The sequence below is a fragment of the Suncus etruscus genome, chromosome 1 (assembly GCF_024139225.1).
Source record: "Suncus etruscus isolate mSunEtr1 chromosome 1, mSunEtr1.pri.cur, whole genome shotgun sequence".
Taxonomy (NCBI): domain Eukaryota; kingdom Metazoa; phylum Chordata; class Mammalia; order Eulipotyphla; family Soricidae; genus Suncus; species Suncus etruscus.
In genome coordinates, this window is record NC_064848.1 from 18,966,899 (window position 1) to 18,985,909 (window position 19,011).

The window sequence follows — 19,011 nt, forward strand, 5'->3', positions numbered from 1 at the left end:
AATGATAGTCAATTTTTCTCAGTGTGGAGAGAGCTGTATAATGAATACAAGTGTCCTACATTAGAGACAGGCTATTTTGTACTCTGCAAATTTGCCTAAAAGTATGAAGTCACAAATGCTTAACATGAACAATCACAGCTGTTACTGCCACTGTTTCAGAAACTGCAACACTAAAATAAACCCCACACTTAATTAGCAATTCAATTATTGCACAAAATATTTCTATGCTCCAATTTTTTTCAGCTGATAAAAATTCAGGTTTCATTAAAAAAAAAAGAAGACAACTAAAACATTATAAATCCAAGGAGAATGTGGGAATAAAATTGATTTTAATTGTAATTTTCCCCTCAAGAATATATATTCTCCTCCTGAAAGTTATGTTGAGGGATCACTAAAATTTTAGCAATTTCTTAACAGCTGCTTGGCACTTTCATAAAAAGAAAAATATTATTTTGCAGAAAGTTTTGAAGACTGTCAAAAGTATAAAATCTACTGTTTAAACACGAAACTGCCTGTTTTTTTTAACATAAATGCAAAAAATTTCTTGAATGAAATAAGAGCATATACATATGAATGTGTCATTTTCTACTATTCTTTTTTTTATTTTCTACTATTCTTGGCTTATCCATCATAGACAACTTCATGACATTTTTCTTCCTTGTTTTTTTTTTTTTAGCCACATTTCGCCATGACTCAAAATAAGATTGAATATTGTCACAATTACTTTTGTCTGGAATGCTTAGAATAATCACTCTTTAGCCTTTTTTACTTTTTGTAATCCTATAGCATGGGTTTGGGGGAAGGCAATGGCGAAATTGTCGATTAACACTCAGAGTAGCCACATGTGACTCAAGTTTAGTGGCTATAAACACTTAAAAAAACACTAAGAAGTAAATGAAACTCTCAATAGGCTAAATTATGATTCCAGGAAGTCTTTCTTTAAAGGTTGCCTTAGTTTCTTGTCATCATTCCTGTAAAACTCAGGTGACAAGATATGGTATTTCTTTTTTCTTTTTCTTTTTTTTTTTTTTTTTTTTTTTTTGGTTTTTGGGTCACACCCAGCAGTGCTCAGGGGTTACTCCTGGCTGTCTGTTCAGAATTAGCTCCTGGCAGGCATGTAGGACCATATGGGACACCGGGATTCGAACCAACCACCTTTGGTCCTGGATCGGCTGCTTGCAAGGCGAACGCCGCTGTGCTATCTTTCCGGGCCCACTATGGTATTTCTTAAACTTTTTTTAAATTATATTATTACCAATGCTGATAGACTCTATCTTCCAGAAAATTTACTATTAGAGAGTTCAGAATGGTGAACTTTGGTTCACAAAAGCACATGTTGAAGGCTATGTATCTTTATTCTGTTCATCTTCTACATTGTCATTGGTTTCTTTCTGACCTGAGATATTATGTTGTGAAAACAGCAGTCTTATTTTTCGGGAATAAACAAAGCCTCTGTAGTCCCTGGCAAGACAAAACTGCCCACGATCTCTTGAGAATTCTGCCTGCTGACAAATTGTCATTATACATTTTTGTACTTACAAAATTTTAAGAAATAACCACTTGGTCAAGTCCTAGAGCTAGTGATATAGTCATCCACACAACTTTACATTTATTTTACCTATGGGCCAATTCCTTGGTGTCACCCAATGTTGCCTCTAGTGAATCTAATGGTTTCTGACCTTGGGAGAAGATTCTGCCATTACTCTTTCTGCCTACTTCTGAGCCAGAAGACAATCAGTTTGATGAGATTTAGATATAAAAATTGAATCATGTAAACAATTACAGCAGAAAGCAGAACTAAAATATGGATTAAATTAGTAATGAATTCCACATTAGTGGATAAATGAAATTCTACATTAGTGGAATCTGTTGAAAATGGGAAGTGAATTTTACTAAGCTTTCTACAGATAATACCAAACACAACTGGAAAGGTGCAAATGGAATAACACTTGGAGGATGTATGAACCTCAGGAGATAATAGTCAAGTAAGTCTCACTTAAAATCATTACACAGAAGTAGCAGAAGCAACCAATATTCTAAAAAATAAAGCATGGAGTTGTGTGATTTAAATGGAGACAAATAATGTAAAAAACATTATAATATATACATATGTAGTTAAAAGTATCTCAAAGTATTATATCGAAAAAAATTACTGTCATAAATTCTGTATTTGAATATACAAAAAAACTTAGAGTAATCAAAATGTATTTATCTTTGCATCGAGGTGAATGTGTATTAAACAGATCGGATCATCAGTTTGGGGAAGATCCAAGAAATGAATGTGACCAATCTGACTTCAGTTCTGATCTGAGCAGAATTGTACTTAAATGTTTAATAATATCATATCCAAAAATGATTAATTTGTTCTATGTGTTCTATTTGTTGATTAATTTGTTCTATTCTAAATGGCTCAGGGAGATCTTAATTGCAATCTTAATCCCTGCAATCTCAAAATGGAGTAATGAGATGTACTTTCAAAACTTTTCCAATTTTAGGGAAAATTATACTCGCAAATGTAAAATGCATATATCTTTTTGTTAACTATAAAAAGAGTTATGATTGTCCCTGCTTTGACAATGCATGCTATTTGTAGTCATTGTGTTTCTGTATAAATCATTGATGCTAACGCTGCTTTCTAATATTAATGTATTATTTTTTTAATTTTTACAATTATAATATATGAACTCAACTATGAGTGAATTATTATATGAAAACAACTTGTTCAAAAAACAGAAGGAGAAGGAAAGCTTGTCCATTACCTTCATAATATTAATCCCAAAGCAAAAATGTATAAAATTTACTTCAGCAGAAGTGAGCCACAGTGAATCACAACCCTCATGTGTATGCAGTCTTGGGTTCAATCTTTGGCATTGGAAAAACAATTCATTACTGTTTTGAAAAATAAGATAAAATTATCTTCATATCTTTGGCATGTCACAATGATATCAACTTTCATGTTAATTCTAATATTTACTATCCTCTAAACAATGTAACACTATTTATTTATATGGTGGTCCGTACTTTTTTGAACTTGGATGACTCTTCTTTGAACTTGGATGACCCACATTCAGAGAATGTGACAACCTATTTGTACTAAAAATTGGATGCCAACAATTGAAGAGTTTCTACCTTCCTCCCTTTAGATCAGGGGTCTCAAACTCAGTATACCTGGGGGCCCCTAGGAGGCAAAGTCGAGGTGAGGCAGGGCCGCATAAGGGGTTTCGCTTACCGAATATTTGCAATAAAAAAATCGCATCAGTAAGAACGGAACTGCTCGGGGTATGCGAATGTTTAATGCGATTTTTATTGCGATTATTCGGTAAGCGAATAATCGCGAATGCTGCAATATTTGAAGGCCGGCCACGGGCCACAAAATGTTGTACGGAGGGCCGCAAACGGCCCGTGGGCCACGAGTTTGAGACCCCTTGCAACCTCCTGTGGGAGACCCCCCCGACCCGCGGGGGTGTGGAAATGAAGGTTGCTAGTCATTCGCGGGTTTGCCGGAGCAGAACCGACCAGAACCGACCTGTAAAGAAAAACTTGAGAAGTTAGTAAAAAGGGCCCTCAAGACAATGCATGCTGTTCAAAAAAGGGATTTATTGTCGGGGGGGAATCAGCTTTTAAGGGCTGAAATACGTCAGAGGGTGTTACAAGTTTTCCACCAATTACAACTGTGAGCACTCATTAGCATAAGCTGGGGGCAGGTAATAGGGAGGGGCAAAGAGGTAGACCTGAGCACATGTTTATACTAAGAGAGTTTATATAGAAAACACAAGATCCAAACAGAGTCCCACAAATTCCACTCAGCAAGCACAAATAAAACATCAGCTGTAATCCTAGTAACCTTTTGCTAACACAAAGACAAGTGGCTCTATATTTTTCTTTCTGGCTGGATGTATTGAGCTGCTTTGAATTACTTTAGTATTTGTCTATTTCCTTTGTTCTCAAGGCATGGGCGCCTTTGGTCACGTGGGTGACCAGATTAGAATTACTGACGTGTCCTATGTTCTAGGTTTCATTAGCTAGGCTCCCCACAACCCCTGCCTTAGATGAAAGTGACAACCTTACTTCTTTCATTGTATATTCTTAGAGGTACTCTAAAGATATAGCTCCAAGAAAATGATTTTTTTCATGCGTAATGTGTAATTGGAACTAACTATAATGCATCTGTGATGCAACACAATGACCTCTCTACAAACTTAAAAATGAAGATAACAATATTTTACATAACTATATATTTTAGTGTTATAATTTTTGTATGTCTATACAAAGTAGATTTTATCACACAGAACTTACTGCCAAAATATCAATATTTTAGCACCATAGTCTACTGAATCACCTTCAATCCCCTCTGCTTTTCCTTGGATGAGTTCAACTTTATTTTCTGATCCCACATTTTTCCCCATTGGTTTTATCCATTTGCATGTTTTGCTTCTCTATATCCTACATGTGAGATAATCCAGTATTTAGCTTTCACCTTTTGCCTTATTTCATTCACATAGACTAAGATTTTCACCACCATCTATGTTGCTACAAAATGTAAGGTTTTTTTCTTCTTATGGCTAATTTGACAGGGGTTATAGAAAGCACTCTTCTGATGGCCTTTCTGCTTCTGGAAAAAAGTCTAATGTAAAGTCACTTGATTACAATTAATAGAAATCATTCTAAAATGGCTTACATTTTTAACATAAATTTATAATAATTTTTCCATTTTATTTTCATTTATTTAAAATGTATCTTTTTTGTTTTTGATTTTTTTCTTTTTTTGTTTGTTTTTGGGGCCACACCCAGTGACGCTCAGGGTATTGCGCTCAGAAATCACACCTGGCTTGGGGGACCATATGGAATGCCAGGGATGGAACCATAGTCTGTCCTAGGTCAGTATGTGCAAGGCAAATGCCCTACCGCAAGTGCTACCACTCCAGCCCCTAAAATATAACATTTTTTAATTAAATGACAGTATCATTTATTAAAATTATATTAAGCAATAAAAAGCCTATTTTCTTATAAAAGATATATTTTTAGTCATAACAAAAGTTTGGTTTAATAGAAATTTGACTTTGTGGAAATAATCATTTAAATTAAGATTCAGAGCATCCTTATCAATTATTGTAGGCTACCTCCTCATTTACAGTATTTATTGCTATATAAATAGTATATCTATAACCCCTATTTTGATTATGAATCATTCATTAATACATTGAAGTTAGTTTTTTACTTTTAAAAATCTGTGGAATTAGAATTATATTTTAACATAAAATATTTGTGCATACATGCATGTATGGAGGGATAGAGAAATTAATATAATAAATACAAAGTCAATATGACATAATAATTTTAACTTTTAACAGATTTTTTCTAATTTTTATTTTTTAATAATATCTTTATTAGGGGCCTGGAGAGATAGCACAGCGGTGTTTGCCTTGCAAGCAGCCGATCCAAGACCTTAGGTGGTTGGTTCGAATCCCAGTGTCCCATATGGTCCCCTGTGCCTGCCAGGAGCTATTTCTGAGCAGATAGCCAGGAGTAACCCTTGAGCACTGCTGGGTGTGGCCAAAAAAACAACAAAAAGAAAAAAAGAAACTGGTAAAGTTATAGGAAAAACAAATGTCTAACAGAGAAAACTCATTTTTAACATTAAAAGAGTGTAAAAATTTCTGTTTTGAGCACACTGCAAAAAATAGGGAACAAATGCATGGCTTAAAGTTTTACCAACTAATAAGAAGATATGTAATGAAGTAAAATCATTTTAACATAATTTAGATAACATGAAACATCAATAAAATGTCTATAGATAATCACATGTATTTTTCTCAAAAATTCAAGTTTTTCCTATTTCATTTGTCATCATCTCTCATCCCAGAGTCTGACTTTTTGCCAAGCCTCATGGGAGAAGTTGACATTGGTACTACCACAGTGATCTACAAGTCTTTTTTTTTTTTTTAAATATGGAACGCTTCACGAATTTGCGTGTCATCCTTGCACAGGGGCCATGCTAATCTTCTCTGTATCGTTCCAATTTTAGTATATGTGCTGCCGAAGCGAGCACTGATCTACAAGTCTTAATCATTTGTGCCCATGAACTATTCTTCCTCCCAAGTACTCCCAAGTACAATAAATGGACAACTGTGGTTATTTCCTTCACGTGATATTTGATCTCTTTCCCTCTTACCTTCTCAAATATTTTAACATAGAAAATATTCTCTCTTCAACAATAGCCAATTTTCTTCTATATGATAAATCTGATGAAGATAAATATGTACTACTTTCACTCTTTTTAAATTAAAATAAAGCTAGTGGGGGCTGGAGAGATGGCACAGCAGGAAGGGCACTTCTCTTTGTGGCCAAACCAAGTTCTTATATATATATATATATATATATATATATATATATATATATATATATATATATATATAAACATATATCTTTATTTAAACACTTTGATTACAAATATGATTGTTGTTGGGTTCAATCATGTAAAGAACACCCCCTTTCACCAGTGCAACATTCCCACCACCAATGTCCCAAATCTCCCTCCTCCCGACCCCCACTACTTAATTGTTTATAAAGCCACTTTGAGCTCCACTAAAAGTGATCCCTGAGCACAGAGCTAAGAGTAAGATAATAAAAAGTCAGATCTTTCTAACGCATTTCCTAATCAACTGCAGCTTCTGCTGTTGCTAAGAGCTTTCTAACTAAACTTACCCCATTTTCTCTTTTCTGTATCCCTTAAACACCTAAACATAAGTCCACACTCCAGTGAAATAATAATAATAATAATAATAATAAATTGGGTCTTTCTAATTCAATTTCCTAATCAGCTGCAGCTTCTGCTGTTGCTAAGAGCTTTCTAACTCAGCTTACCCTATATTCTCTTTCCTATATCCCTTAAACACATATCCTAACTCCATACTCCAGTGAAATTAACTTTATCTGTCAATAACACTCCTGAAATTCATTTGGTACAATAAACATACAAGAATAGGTAAAGCAACTATACAGAAAAAGAAGATGGGAGGCATCACTTTCTCCAACTTTAAATTATACTGCAAAGCAATAGCTATTAACATATCATGGTATTGAAATAGGATAGACCTTCAGATCAGTAGAATATACTTGAATATTCAGAGAATGTTCCCCCAGACATACAATTAATTAATCATTTATAAAGGGGCAATAAACGCAAAATGGGGCAAGTAAAGCCTCTTCAACAGTGGTGCTGAGACTACTAGTCAGCCATATGCAAAAAAGTAAACCCATACCTCCATCTGACACCATACACAAAGGTCAAAACCAAATAAATTAAAGAACTTAATATAAATTCTGGAACCATAAGGTTTATAGAAGAACACTTAGGTAAAACACTTCATGACATTGAGACTAAAGTCATCTTCAAGGAGAAAACATCACTGCCCAAGCAAGTGAAAGCATAGATAAACAAATGGGACTATATTATCTGAGAAGCTTCTGTTCCTCAAAGAAAATAGTGATTAGGATGTAAAGGCCTCCCACAGAATGGAAGAAATTATTCACCCAATACCCATCAGATAAAGGGTTAATATCTAAGATATACAAGTTACTGACAGAACTTAACAAGAAAAATACATCTATCCCCATCAAAAACTGGAGAGAAGAAATGAACACTTTCTCAAAGAAGTAATACAAATGGCCAACAGGCACATAAAAAAATGCTCCACATCACTCATCATCAGGGAGTTGCAAAGCAAAACAATAATGAGGTCAATGAGGTACCATCTTATGCCAAAGAGACTGGCACACATCACAAAAAAAAAAAAAAGAACAATCAGTGCTGGTGTGGATGTGGGGAGAAAGGAATTCTCATTCAGTGCTGGTGGCAATGCCGTCCAATTTAGCCTTTGTGGAAAACAATATGGAGATTCTTCAGAAAACTGAAAATTGAGTCCTAGTATTAGAATATTTTATACCTCTATGAAGAGCAGTTGATTGAACACCTGCTCAATCTATACAGCTATGTCTCTTTGAAGAAAGTCTCTTTGAAGAATAAAAGAGAATATAGGCTTTTGTATTTCTCCTCTTTCACTCGATTTGTTTCCTTCTCCTATCTATACTCTGGAGCCTGTGGTTTTCAAGGCATCTACCATTTTAACCATTGTTTTTCTTCTTGCAATTATAGTGATATCTTCTTATGTCACTCTTCTAAAAATGTTCTTTTTCTTTTTTTTCTTTTTTTTTTTTAAAGTTTTTTTCCTATCTAATCTGGTAAAATTGTGGTAATTCAGGCCTCAATTCAGATCTGATACAGCTATATTTATGCATTGGCAAGTTTACACAGATCTGTATTTAAACAGTCTATGCCAATCAGTTTAGATTTTAAATTGTATTCCATATCTCTTTCTGAATTTACCAACTCCAGTCTTATATAAACATCTGTCATTTCTCCTTGGATGCCTACTAGATATTTATAAATAAACAAAATGTCTGCATGTTTAGATAACAAATATTTTTATTAGGATATCTCACAAAAATTTAAAATTTACCATGGTCAAATCTAAACTCCTAATATTCACCTAATTTAATTATCTTAATGCCCATTCATTAACTTCATTGTCAACTCCATGTTTCTATACCCTCAAATCAAAGCTTCTATTTTTAACTGACACCTACAGCCAGTCTTTCACAAACTTATTTTAACTATATTTTTAAAGTACATCAGTATCTTATCCATTACTTGTGCTTATACTTTTAAGACTTTCATGCAATAAATCATATTTAATATTAGGATATTTGCCTTACATAATCTACTAAATATATGGCACCTAAATGTTTATCATTTAAGTACTCTGAATAGAGAAACTGGAGGAATTTTTTAAAACTAAGAGTTGTTACCATGTCAAATCTAACTCAAAACCTCAGTGACTTTATATTTGTGGGAAGACCATTTGAAATCTTTTGAAAAATTATACATTCTAATATGACTTTTCTTTTTCTAATCCATCTCATTGATTTCTCTTCCTCTTACCCTTTTTTCTCACTCTATTTCAATCTCATGTTATTTTTGATGTGCTAGGACATACCAATCCTTTTATGTGATTTTCTTTGCCTTCTTGTTTTCTCTACTCTTAGTATTTTTCTTTAAGGATAGTCTTGCTCCAAAGGTATAATCTTAGTAAAATTTTCTATTACAAAGTTATTTACATGCAATTTTACCATCCCAGAATCAACATTTTTCTCTCTTATTTTTTTTTTTCTTCTCTTCCTTGGTTAAGGATCATAGCTAATGATGGCTGAGATGGCATAGTGGCTAAGACATTTGTTTTGCACATATTCAACTCTGGTTTAATTCTCAGAATTCCATTTGGTCTCCAAAATCTGAGTGATTTTTGAGCATAAGCCAAGAGTTTTTCCAGAGCATAAATAGGTATGGCCCAAACAGAATATAACAAATAAAAAGTGTAGCTAATTTCTTATTGTTTGTATTCACTTAAAAACTGTTTTTCTCTTCTTTTCTTTTCTTTTCATTTTTTTTTTTGATTTTTGAACCATACTTGGTGATGATGGCTATGCACTCAGAAATCATTCCTGGCTTGGGGGGCCATATGGGACTCCAGGGATCAAACCCAGTTCTATTCTGGGTTAGTCATGTGCAAGGCAAATGCCCTTCTGCTGTGCTATCACTTCAGCCCTGAGAATTGTTTTTCTAATGTTGCCAAATAAAAAATATCATTTATTATCTTTTTTTTTCTTCTTTTTTACACCCATCACCAGTGCAACATTCCCATCACCAATGTCCCAAGTCTCCCTCCTCCCCACCCGACCCCCGCCTGTACTCTAAACAGGTTCTCAATTTCCCTCATACATTCTCATTATTAGGACAGTTCAAAATGTAGTTATTTATCCAACTAAACTCATCACTCTTTGTGATGAGCTTCCTGAGGTGAGCTGGAACTTCCAGCTCTTTTCTCTTTTGTGTCTGAAAGTTATTATTGCAAGAATGTCTTTCATTTTTCTTAAAACCCATAAATGTGTGAGACCATTCTGCGTTTTTCTCTCTCTCTCTGACTTATTTCACTCAGCATAATAGATTCCATGTACATCCATGTATAGGAAAATTTCATGACTTCATCTCTCCTGACAGCTGCATAATATTCCATTGTGTATATGTACCACAGTTTCTTTAGCCATTCGTCTGTTGAAGGGCATCTTGGTTGTTTCCAGAGTCTTGCTATGGTAAATAGAGCTGCAATGAATATAGGTGTAAGGAAGGGGTTTTTGTATTGTATTTTTGTGTTCCTAGGGTATATTCCTAGGAGTGGTATAGCTGGATCGTATGGGAGCTCGATTTCCAGTTTTTGGAGGAATCTCCATATCGCTTTCCATAAAGGTTGAACTAGACGGCATTCCCACCAGCAGTGGATAAGAGTTCCTTTCTCCCCACATCCCCGCCAACACTGTTTATTCTCATTCTTTGTGATGTGTGCCATTCTCTGTGGTGTGAGGTGGTATCTCATCGTTGTTTTGATTTGCATCTCCCTGATGATTAGTGATGTGGAGCACTTTTTCATGTGTCTTTTGGCCATCTGTATTTCTTCTTTGTCAAAGTGTCTGTTCATTTCTTCTCCCCATTTTTTGATGGGATTAGATGTTTTTTTCTTGTAAAGTTCTGTCAGTGCCTTGTATATTTTGGAGATTAGCCCCTTATCTGATGGGTATTTGGGTGAATAGTTTCTCCCACTCAGTGGGTGGCTCTTGTATTTTGGGCACTATTTCCTTTGAGGTGCAGAAGCTTCTCAGCTTAATATATTCCCATCGATATCAGCCCCAAATCTCTCTTATTTTTAATGAGCAACAGTTATTTCCTAATATTTTGTATGATTGGCTTATGTTTACTATATAGTTGTACTTCTATCTTTTTCATGTTGCTTGTATTAAGAAAAATGACAAAATATAATTGATACATTTTTGTTACATCATTGTCAAGTAAAAAATTTATTGTTTTCTGTTTATTTAATCTATGATATTTGTCGATGTTTTGGCTTTCCTGCATATCAGAAATATCCAGGAGGTAGCACTTATGGTTTACCTGCATATACCTATTATTCTAGGGAAAATTAAATAAATACTTATTTACCATATAATAAATGATTCAAATTTAATTATTATTTTAAGGGTGAAGAAAAATGAACACAACAGGTGGAAATACACATATGTGATGAATATATATAAAACAAAAATAAAAAGGCTTATGATCCAGTAACTTCACTTCCAAGGTATTTATCTAAAAGAGATACAAAATGAATCAAAATAAAAACTACATATCTATATAAATTTCAGAAATATGTCACAATAAATGAGATATATAAGCAACCTAAATGCTCATTGAAGGATGAATGGATGGAGGTGTTCTGGTAAATTTATCTCTAGAACATAGTCATGTCCAATTATAAGTTCAATTGTAGATGAGTAATTCTTACTTTTCATGAAAAGATGCATAGATCTATGAGCTGGTAAGACTAAGAAGGGTAATGCCAAAGAGAGAGACAATTATTGAGATTCTTTCACTCATTTTTGAATAAAAATAGACATAGAACAACTGAAAAACACATAAAAGCAACTCAGATTCTAAAAATAAATTTCTTGCTGCTAAAAAACATGGAAATGGGGATAGGATGAATGGATAGAGAAGATCATATTTAATTGTAGTAAATGATACTGAACTTTGATAGGGTAGTAGTTAAGATGTTGCATATGCATAAATATTGGTGTGAAACTGTGCTTCCGAAATGTATATACCTTTGAAACCATTAGCAATGCAATAAAGTATTGATTTATACATTTAAAAGCAATACTTTGGTAGTTACATATATATATTCTACCCAGTGTATTATTTATTCAGTGACATTAACATCTACTTGTTTCTTGTATTTTTGTATGTTTGCACAAAAGAATAAGCAATATTGGAATAAATAATATTTGAACTTTTTAATTCCACAGTCCAGATTATTCCATGGCATTGATAATAGCAACCAAAGTTGCTAAATCACAGGAGTTTTCAACTGAGAAATTTATAATATAGGGAGAACAAATATAAAAACAGTTTTTTTCAGATTTAGTATCTTGTAAAATAAAGTAAGATGGATAAGCTTAAATGACTGCCAAAGTGATTCTTCTATTTCAAAACCGTGAATAGGATGTGATAACATTCTATTTCATGCTATTTTATATGACACAAAATAGACTACAATATATGAGTTGCTTTCATGGATCATAATGCAACTACAGGTGGGCAGGCAGCAAGGAAAGAAGACATTTGTCCTATATCATTAACATCTGTTTGAATAAATAAGAATGTTCAACTTTAATGGCCAAAAATGTTGCATTGAACATTCTTTTAAAAATATCAGAGAGCTTTATAAAAATGGATTAATGTGATTAACTCTTGCTGGTTTAAAGATTTAAAAAAAAAAAAGGAAAAAAAAAGCAACCAAATGGAAATGAAAGATATGCCCTTAACCATGGCCATCCAGGAAGGGGTGAAGCTCAATCTAAAACAAAGTAAATTCTACCATCAACTGGAAAGATATATCAAACTATCCCCATATCATCACCCAAGTATATGTGTTTACTCATTCAAACATGGTCCTCGGGTGTATCAATGAAAGATATAAAATTCAAAAATTTTAACCAAAAAGCAATTGAGTACAAAAACTCCCTAAACCACAAAATTCTGAGATATTAGCAACTGGTTCTTTGTTAATAAGAAGATAAGAAAGTTTATTTATTGTAAAATAAGTTTCTAAATTTTCTTTATACAATTAAGCAGTTAATTCATTTTTACATGTAAATAGTAAATATAACTCATTGGTGGTTTATTAAAAATGTTAAATGTCTTGTGAAAATTATTTAGTTTTATAATAAACAAACATAATTTATATATTTTAATTTTTAACCATACAGAGTTTATAGAAATCAGAAAATAAAACATGTCAAATATTTTATCAAGAATATAAATTGACATAAATAACTGCAAAACCCAATAAATTGTACCTTAATGAAAAGTTCAAAGCCTTGAAAACTGTTCTTTCTTTTATTTCCCCAACTCTAAATTGAACAAAATATTACATGCCAATGGAGGTATATAATGTGATAATGGGACAGGTTGTGTTTTATGAAGGGATTGTAAAACTAGAGAAAGAATTGCCCACAGCCAAAAGGAAATTAGGCCAAGCATAAAAATCACATAGCTAGTGGAAAATAAGAATTTTTAATATAATGGGAAATATAACCTATCTTCCTATTTTATACTTCTTCAGGCTACCAATATTCTCTCCCTGCCATGTTTCACTGCTACAACATTGACAAATATAAAAGGACCAGATAAAAGCTTTGAGAGCTGTCAAAATATTTTAAATGTTAAACCATCTGAAAACTAAAATAAGCAAATTTTCTCAATGATAGTATCAATGTTGCAATTAATAATACACTAATAGAAATAAAATGGCAGCATTTAATACATGTATATTAAAATAAAATTGTCATTTAGAAATAGAAATGTATTTGAAATGTCTAATCCTGTCTCTGAATTTACACTCAAAAAGGATTGGAGAAAATAACAATGGGTATATTTAAATGTAGGCGTAAAATCTTAAAGATGTGGATATCCTTTCCTCATCTGATCTTTGTTTATACCATTTACCATATAACAATTTATAATGAAGTTCAAGTTCAAAGGCAGCTAATAGTGATATTCTCATCCTTAAAGTAATAATACTGATCACTATCAAAATCAAGTATTGGAAAATGTCAGGGTACTATAAAAGAGGATGCCAGGGGTCAAACCCAGATTGGCACTATGCAAAGAAAACACACTATTTGCTGTGCTATTGCTTTGACATATATATATATATATATATATATATATATATATATATATATATATATACACACACATACATATATATATTACAATCTGTTTATTCTGTTTTTGTATAAAGTGCATCCCCAAAGATATTTATGTGGCCTGTTTCATAACCTATTATCTATGTATTTTATTTACAAATTTCATCCATTTTGAATTAATTACTGTGCATTATTCAGTGTTTTGTTTCCTTTTTTTTGCATCTGACAGCCCATTTTTACCAATTTCCTTTTTGTAGAGTCATGTTTTGCTATATTGTACTTATTTATGGTTATTTATTATTGCAAAAAACTTCCAAAAATAGTCACAAAACAAATTTAATGATGCATTCAAGAAATCATAATTATGACCTAGTGGGATTTATTTTTTGTAGCCCCTGGCCTACAGGCGTGATGACTGGATTCCAACAGGACTACTGTGATGAAGGCACAGCCTTTTCCCTGAAAAAGAGGATACAGACTTGGTAGACACTGCTGAGAAAAGGCTAGTTGTGCCTTAGGTTAGAACTTGGCAGGATAGGGGCCGGGCGGTGGCGCTCGAGGTAAGGTGCCTGCCTTACCTGCGCTAGCCTAGGAGACGGACCGCGGTTCGATCCCCCGGCGTCCCATATGGTCCCCCAAGCCAGGAGCGACTTCTGAGCGCATAGCCAGGAGTAACCCCTGAGCGTCACCGGGTGTGGCCCAAAAACCAAAAAAAAAAAAAAGAACTTGGCAGGATAGCAACCATAAACTTACTAAATATTTATGTATGATGAAAATTAATAATGCCAAGTACATAAAAAGATACACATATATACATATATATTATAAAAAAAAAACCCTGTGTGCCTTTGCCCCTTGCATTAAAATAAGAATTGCTGGAACATACCTCATTTACTCTAAACTTATAAAATAAATTATAATAATATTTTCCCCAAACTAGTAGAATCAGTAATAATAATTTTTAGTCAGTAAGTAATGTTTAGACTGCATGTGTGTTTGGTCTTTTAATTGCATCTGCCCTTTTGTTCACAATAGCTTTTTGGTATAATATTAAATGGACAATAGGGTTGTACTTTGTTGATTAATAGTTGACTAGCAAGAATCATATCTAAGAGGAAAGAATAAGTATATTTCTGATTTCTGTTGACTATCTAGAATCATATCCAAAGGGAAACAATAAGTGCTTTTTGATGTCTGTTTATAGTAAATGAAACTGTTTACAAAGAATTTACTATATACATATAACATTTAGATGATTGTCTAATGATTATGGTGACATGTAATGTTTACTCTGTAGCAAAAATCATGTTATACTTGATCTTCCTAACTTACTACTATTGATAACTTTTTGCTTAAATATGAAGCAGAACTCCCAATAAATTGGACTCAGTTCCATCTACTCTTGAATATGTCTGGTGTCTAAGTACCCACTCTTTGCCAACTCCTTGCTCCCATCCTCTTATCAAATAACCCTGAGCCCCTCAGTGCTGCCAGACTCAACTAGCCTATCACATTTATTATATAGATAGAAAGATATGTCAATTAATGTAATTAAAGGTTGATTAATAAATATGTTATATATCACAAAAGACAAAATCATGGCTTATATATTAATATATAGAGATAATTCACCAAGACTTAACACATATTTAAAATTCAAACAATGTCTCTCATTAAAATGGAAATAGAACAAATGTTCCACAAAACAGTGAATGATACAGGACAAATGTAATATCAAACATGATATGCAAGGGTGAAAATCAGAAATAAGAATATATATCAGCGACAGACACACATCAAGTGGAACAAGAACAATAGTGCTGCTATGGATATGAAAAAGGGAGTCTCATTTACTGCTATTGGGAATGTCTACTGGTCCAGTCATTTTGGAAAACAATCGGGCACTCCTCAAAAAATTAGAAAGTGATCTTGCATTTGGCTCAATATTTCTGTTCCTGGGAATATACTCAAGTGTATACACTTGAATATAAGTAAGTGTGTACACACTGAATTGACACCCTTCTTTTCCCAAACAAAGATTTTGCCCTAGCTTTCTCTTCCTTTCACTCTTTTTGAGATGTAAAGATTCACCTAGGCTTGATTAACATTAGATAGGTACTTTTGTCTTCTAACTATGTCTGTCCTTCCCTATTTGGATGGAGTCTTACCAATAAAGATTACATGGGGAGAAGAAAGTTGGCACTTAGTCCAGGAGAATGAAAGCCTCTGACTCAGGCCTTTCTTCCTATGGCTATCTTGTTTTCTTAAATAACACCCCTGCTTTAGACCTGTTCACCTGGGGTTTGATTATTACAAGTGGATCCCTTACACCTAGGGATCCTCCCAAATGCAAAAACGGGCATCTTCACTCTTATTCATAATAGCCAGAATATGGAAACAACCCACGTGCCTGAGAACAGATGAGTAGCTAAAGAAACCATGGTACATCTACACAATACTATGTAGCTGTTAGAAAAATGAAATCATATGGATGGGTATGAGGAGTAATATGCTGAGTAACTGAGTCAGAGGAAAGAGACATACATAAAATTACCACTATTATTTGTGAGGTATATTAAATATAGTATTGTAATACTACCCAAAGACAATAGGGATGAGGCCCAGGAGGATGGGTCCAGGGTAGGAAGCTTGCCACAAACAGTTGAAAAATTGATTTAGGGCACAGAAGAAACCATATGTCAATAATAGTTGGAAATGATCAGTCTGGACAAGAAATGGAGCTGAAAGGAGGTTAAGTGATATACACAGTACCCCTTAACTAATGATATTGCAGGAAAATGGAAGAACAAGAGAGAAAGAGCAAGAGTAGCATGGGAATGAGAGAATAAAAATGTCTGCTATAGGACAGGTAGAGGAAAGGTCATGGAGGGGCAGGAAGAAAACTGGGGACAAAATGTGCACTGATGAAGTGATGGGTGTTGAACATTGTATAACTAGTACTCAATACAAACAACTTTGAACTGCAGCTCATGATAATTTAAAATAAATGTTTTAAAAAGACAAAGATATCTAATATAACTATTGTTGAACATACTATTAGTTGTAGGTTATTAAATAGAAAATAGTAAAATGTAAATCAGCATAGAAAAAAGTAAAACTATTTAGAAAAGACTTTATAATACATATAGAAAATCCAAAAGACTAAATGTAAAAAGTAATAAATCTTTTTTTGTTGTTGTTTTTTGTTTTGTTTTGTTTTGTTTTGTTTTTTGGGCCACATCCATTTGATGCTCAGGGGTTACTCCTGGATAAGCGCTTAGAAATTGTCCCTGGCTTGGGGGGACCATATGGGACGCCGGGGGAATTGAACCGCTGTCCTTTCTTGCCTGGCGCTTGCAAGGCAGACACCTTACCTCTAGCGCCACCTCGCCGCCCCCCCCCCAAAGTGATAAATCTATTTTTTTTTATTTAAACACCTTGATTACATACATGATTGTGTTTGGGTTTCAGTCATGTAAAGAACACCACCCATCACCAGTGCAACATTCCCATCACCAATGTCCCAAATCTCCCTCCTCCCCACCCGACCCCCGCCTGTACTCTAAACAGGCTCTCCATTTCCCTCATACATTCTCATTATTAGGACAGTTCAAAATGTAGTTATTTCTTTAACTAAACTCATCACTCTTTGTGGTGAGCTTCCTGAGGTGAGCTGGAACTTCCAGCTCTTTTCTTTTTAATAAATCTTAATGTTAAACATGAATAAGTGAAAATATTCAGAATGCAAAATAAACATACAAAATTATTAGAATTTTATACACAGTAAATAATTAGAAAGAAAACTTAAGAAAATGATTATATTTATAATCATCTTACAAAAAATACTAATACATTGTACAAAGAGTATAAAATTTATTAACTGATTGTTATCAGGTATTGATAAAAGTGAAAGAAGGAAAAAGAAATGAAAGAACACTTAATACTCCTGAATTAGAAAAAATAACATTATTAAAATTTATCTAAAGCATCTTACCTGCGAGCAATGCAACCTCTACTGAAAGTTAAATTAATTTATTTATTTAAAAGTAAAATAGAGCAACCAATACTAAAATATACACGAAGACATATGTGTGCACAAACACACACATACAACACACACACTCTTTCTAAAGAAAGAGAAGAAAAATGGTGGAATGGAGCCTTTATATACCTTGATTTCAAGTCATACTACAAAGTGATGCTACTGAAATAGTATGGTTTTATAATAAAATTTTACATAGAAACCAATGGTACATAAGTAAAGCCCAGAGAGTTCAGACTTATAGACAGTTCATTTACAACTGTGCCAAGAGCATAAAGAAAAGGAGAAAGTCTTTAAAATATTATTTGATTCCCCAGGGCCGGAAAGATAGCAGAGCAGTAAGGTGTTTGCCTTGCACACAGCTGATTCGAACAGATGGTGGTTCAAATCCTGGCATCCCATATGTTCCCCCGAGCATTCCAGGAGCGACTTCTGAGCGCAAAGCCAGGAGTAACCCCTGAGCACCACCAGGTGTGACCCAAAAAACAAAAAAACAATTAAAAAAGAAACGAAAATTAATTATTTGATTCCCAGTATTTCATATGGTACCACAAGCCTGCTAGGACTAATTCCTGAGTGCAGGGTCAAGACTAAGCCCTGAGTACTGCCAGGGGTAGCCCCAAAACAAAACAAAACAAAAAAAGTTTGTTGTTGTTTTTAATAATATTTTTATTTAAACACCTTGGTTACAAACATGATTGTGGTTGGGTTTCAGTCATATAAGATGACACCCGCCCCATCACCAGTGTAATTCCCATCACCAATGACCCAAATATCCCTCCTCCCCACCCTGCCCCCACCTGTACTTTAGATAGGCTTTCTATTTCCCTCATACATTCTCATTGTTAGGATAGTTTGCAATGTAGTTATTTCTCTAACTAAACTCATCACTCTTTGTGGTGAGGTTCATGAAGTGGGCTGTAACTTCCAGCCCTCCTCTCTTTTGTCTCTGAAAACTATTGAGAAATGTCTTTCATTTTTCTTAAAACCCATAGATGAGTGAGACCATTCTGTGTCTTTCTCTCTCTCTCTGACTTATTTCACTCAGCATAATAGATTCCATGTACATCCATGTATAAGAAAATATTTTG

The 19,011-nt window shown here is 33.7% G+C and overlaps 1 non-coding gene across 1 annotated transcript; it reads right to left on the minus strand.

The window, feature by feature from the left end:
- Positions 1 to 5,942: 5,942 nt before the first annotated feature.
- On the minus strand, positions 5,943 to 6,049 carry LOC125996673 (U6 spliceosomal RNA). Its single transcript, XR_007491360.1, has one exon. It is a non-coding gene; the product is annotated as a U6 spliceosomal RNA (small nuclear RNA).
- Between the last annotated feature and the right edge of the window lie 12,962 nt (positions 6,050 to 19,011).